Here is a 4,411-nt window from a genome sequence, read left to right as displayed (position 1 = left end):
CCTGTCTCTTTGAATCTATACACATACACCTTCTTTCATTTCTCTGGAGAACCCTGGTTAATACAATAACCCAGTTAGTCTCTATTCCAGATTGTTTCCCAGAAAGATCCTGGCTCTAAATCAGAGTGTGATTCCTTCATTAGATTTTTTTTTTCTTTCTATATTTCTGGATTTAAGTGAGTCCGTGAATATGTTAACTCAATCATTTTCACTCCTTTCTACTATCCATATTATCAAATCCATTTAGCTCCTCCTTGAAACTTTTTTTTTTAAGATTTTATTTATTTGAGAGAGAGGGTCAGCGGGAAAAGCAGATCCCTGCTCAGCAGGGAGGCTGATGTGGAACTCCGTCCTGGAACTCCAGGATCATGCTCTTGTCTGAGCTGAAGGCAGTTGCTTAACCAACTGAGCCACCCAGGTGCCCTCCTTGGAACATTCTTGAATATGCTTTTGTTTTTTGTTTTTCATTTTCATTTTGTCTTCACCATCCTCGTTAAATAAAGCTCAGTAGTGTTTTGCATGCTTAGTATCAATTCCCCCTTTTGGTGTCAGCACCAAAATGTGCCTTTGAGCAACCACACTCGTACTCTCAGCCCGTGTTCAGGTGGCATTGACCTCACTCTGTGATTCCAGGGGTGGGCACATCACCAAGTCCTCGCCTTTGAGAGTGCACCATCTCCCCAAATTTAGTGATTGTTTCAAGGGTGAATACATGATCAGCTGAGCCGATTAAAGCCAATAAACATCAAAACATCAGCATTGCTGGGCCCAGAGAAAAAGAGATACTTATTTTTTAGTGAGAGTTTCTAATGTTACAGATAAAGGACTGGACCTGTTGGAGGCTTATCCAGACACCACTTAAGAATCTTGACCTTACGTGATCCCAGGGTTCTGGGATTGAGCCCCGCATTGGGGCTCTCTGCTCTGTGGACAGCCTGCTTCCTTCTCTCTCTCTCTCTGCCTACTTGTGATCTCGGTCTGTCAAATAAATAAATAATCTTAAAAGAATCTTGACCTTAGAGGGGCACCTGAGTGGCTCAGTGGGTTAAAGCCTCTGCCTTCGGCTCCGGTCACGATTCCAAGGTCCTGGGATCAAGCCCCACATCGGGCTCTCTGCTCGGCAGGGAGCCTGCTTCCTCCTCTCTCTCTGCCTGCCTCTCTGCCTACTTGAATCTCTGTCTGTCAAATAAATAAAATCTTTAGGGGAAAAAAAAGGGGGGGGGGGGGGAATTGACCTTAGAGTGAAAGCAACATAGGTAAAATCAGAAGCCACAGACAGGTAGGATTTGGGGACCTGGATCTGGCTATGTCTGAAGTCAGTCTTGGACTATTCAGTCTCATGAGTCAGTCATTTTCACTTTTTTCCCCATGATTGCCCATTAAGTGAATAAAGTAGTGACCAGAAGGAGAGTTAACTATTCATAGCACAATCAAAACCACCAGAGCTCAAGGGTAAAATGGACTGTTTGAAACTCATGGCCTCGGAATGTCCATGCATTTTAAAGAAGGAGCACAAGTAGCTGTGACCTAGCCACATCTTTATTCCTCTTCCAAATTCTTGCAGAAGCTGCTCACTCTCTAGTTCTCGTGGACCTTAACCTCCTTTGAAGGATGAAGGTAGCGTGGACTATGGTAATTTGCCACTAGGATCTGAAATTCTATAATAAAAAATGAGAGGCTTTTCATTAAGACATTAGTGTTCGGTGTTTCGGTTGGTATTACTTGCTTTTAAAGCATTTAGAATGTTTGAGAATTGTTTGTATACCTGATGCATTTTCTCTGTAACCCTATGTCCGATAGAACTCCCTCCTAGGTTAAATGATCAGAAATGTTTAATAGTTGAATCTGAGTTAATTGACTTGTCAAGCAATTAAAGATATATTATTGCCTCAAATTAGTGATTTATAAATGTATTTATTTATTTATTATTTATTTATTTATAAATGTATTTATAAATACATTTCTAGCAAAGTTAAATTTAAGCATTAACAGCTCCAGTTCTCCTTCCCTTCTGCACTGAGCAGGGCACTTAATTCTATATGTTGAAATAGAGAATGTGAGGCAGTTGTTTTACCAGGGAAGGGGAACAAGACCCAGTTCAGCCTTTTCTGTGTGTCCCTTCCAATGATAATAGTGCCAAAAAACAAAATGTACAGTGACCTTCTGATACGGGTATTTTAGAAAGCTGGATATTCTAAATCACTTATGATAGGGATATTTGGATGCTTTCATTTTTTTTATATTCTATACTGATATATTTTTAAAACTTCTTTTCAATTTTGAAATTAAAAAAAACATAGATTATCTTTGTCATGAATTTCACAGGTTGGCATATTTCTCAGGTTTTTGGTTTTTTTTTTTGTTTGTTTTGTTTTGTTTTGTTTTGGTTCCAAAATATCTTTGTAGAGATATTATCTATTTCCTTGGGAAAATATAAACCTCTAACATTTGTATAACTTATTTATTTATTTTCACTCTTCACAATCTTATTTCACTAACTTCAGGACCAATTTCCATAACTGTTTTCTGGTCAATTTACTATCCATGCTTGGCTTCCTAGAATGGTAGTACCAAAGGATTTGTTGGGTAGGGAGGAGAGACCATTTTAAGAAACACCGCATTTCCACAAGGCGAAAGAGTTGAGCATCTGATTGTTCAACAAAACAAGGCTTTCTCAGCATCCAGGAGGGCAGGCAGACCAGGCTGCAGACACTCTTGCATTTGTCAACATCAAACCAGAGAAAACCTACTCCACACAGATATGAAAAGGATTACAACTCATCTCTTCTTTTTCTGTTGCTGCAACATTTTTCTTCTTTTAATTATCACATCATATCATTTCTCAAATCCTTCCTTTAGTCCATCTCCTATGATTGCACAGGTGAGCTGCAAATGCCAGGGAGTTGATGAGCTCAATTCATCCATAGAATTTCTCAATTTCCAACAGAGACAGTGAATTCCTCAGGTCTTGTTTGTTAGCAGCTCCAAGTGTGGGGACTCTCTGATTTTCTGATACCCTGGTTATTTTATGAAGTTCAGTTGTGGCTTCTCCCATTCTTTCAACAACAACAGGGTCTACAACAAACACAATGTCATCCATATCTGGTATATGACTTCCACAGTGGCCCTAATTTCTCCTGGCCACCTACATCCCAGAAGAGAAAAGTGACTGTTCTAGAATTTCCCAAGGTTACCTTAATTTTTTCAGTGTTAAATCCTTTCATAGGTACAGTATTTACAAATTCATTGAACCACAGCCTATATAATACAGGTGTCTTGGGCCACCTGGTTGGCTCAGTGGGTTGGGCTTCTGCCTTCAGCTCGGGTCATGATCTCAGGGCCCTGGGATCGAGTCCCATATCGGGCTCTCTGCTCATCAAGGAGCCTGCTTCCCCTCTCTCTGCCTGCTTGTGATCTCTCTCTGTCAAATAAATAAAAATCTTTAAAAAATAATAATAATACAGGTGTCTTTCCAGCACAGTCCAAACCTAGAATAACAATGAGAAAGGACTGATATGAAGGCAGGCTGGACAAAAGTCTAGTCTGACAGTCCATTCCCCATTTCCACGTGCAAATAAGTGATCCAAATTGAAATGCTTTCTTACTGCTTTAGAACTGCTCTGCCTCGGAGATCTAGCTTCAAGACTCTGGAATTGGAGTCTGGATGCAAATGAGAAAGCATTTGGTAAGTGATTTTTACACAGGGTTTGGGGAGGAGAAGCACCCATGTCTGCTCACCTTAGCTCTCCATGCAGTTCAACATTTGTATAATTTAGAGAAATATTTGGACTGTTAAATCTTTGCTATTAGCCAAAACTTTGGTAAAAATAAACACACTTCAGGAAACAAAACAAAATAAAACAAAACAAAAACAACAAAACCCAGTTCTTACACTTCTACCTTGTTGACTTTGGGGCTTTTTTTTTTTTTTTTTTTTTTTTTTTTTTTTACTTTTGGGCTTCAAATCTAAAAGAACTGATTCTGTACAATTAAGAATTGGGACAGACCTTATAATAAAGTACCATTTTATACTTAATGAGTCTAACTCTTAGCAACATGCTACCCTTGATAGGTGTTCTCTCATTTCATCTTCCCACCCATCCTACTTAGCTGCCACTTTTTCAATTACACAGTACAGTATTAGCAATTATAGTCACCCTATTTAGTGTTAGATCCTGAGACCTTATTCATCATATAAACTGAAAGTTGGCATCCTCTTACCAACCTCTCCATATTTCCCCTGTACACCGGTCCCCCTACCACTCCCACCTCCCCCACCCAGGCCCTGGTAACCACTTTTCCATGCTCTGTTTCCAAGAGTTTTGACTTTTTTTGGTTGGTTCCACATATAAGTGTTAATCATGAAATATTGTCTTTGCCTGGCTTATTTCACTTAAGCTGATACTTTTCT

The 4,411-nt window shown here is 39.4% G+C and overlaps 1 pseudogene; it reads right to left on the bottom strand.

Annotated features, from left to right (window-relative positions):
- Positions 1 to 2,778: 2,778 nt before the first annotated feature.
- LOC123948677 lies at positions 2,779 to 3,555 on the bottom strand (annotated as a pseudogene).
- Positions 3,556 to 4,411: the final 856 nt, after the last annotated feature.

The sequence above is a fragment of the Meles meles genome, chromosome 8 (genome assembly GCF_922984935.1).
Source record: "Meles meles chromosome 8, mMelMel3.1 paternal haplotype, whole genome shotgun sequence".
Classification (NCBI taxonomy): Eukaryota; Metazoa; Chordata; class Mammalia; order Carnivora; family Mustelidae; genus Meles; species Meles meles.
Note: the sequence above shows the minus strand (reverse complement) of the source record. Positions and strands in the feature narration are given on the sequence as shown.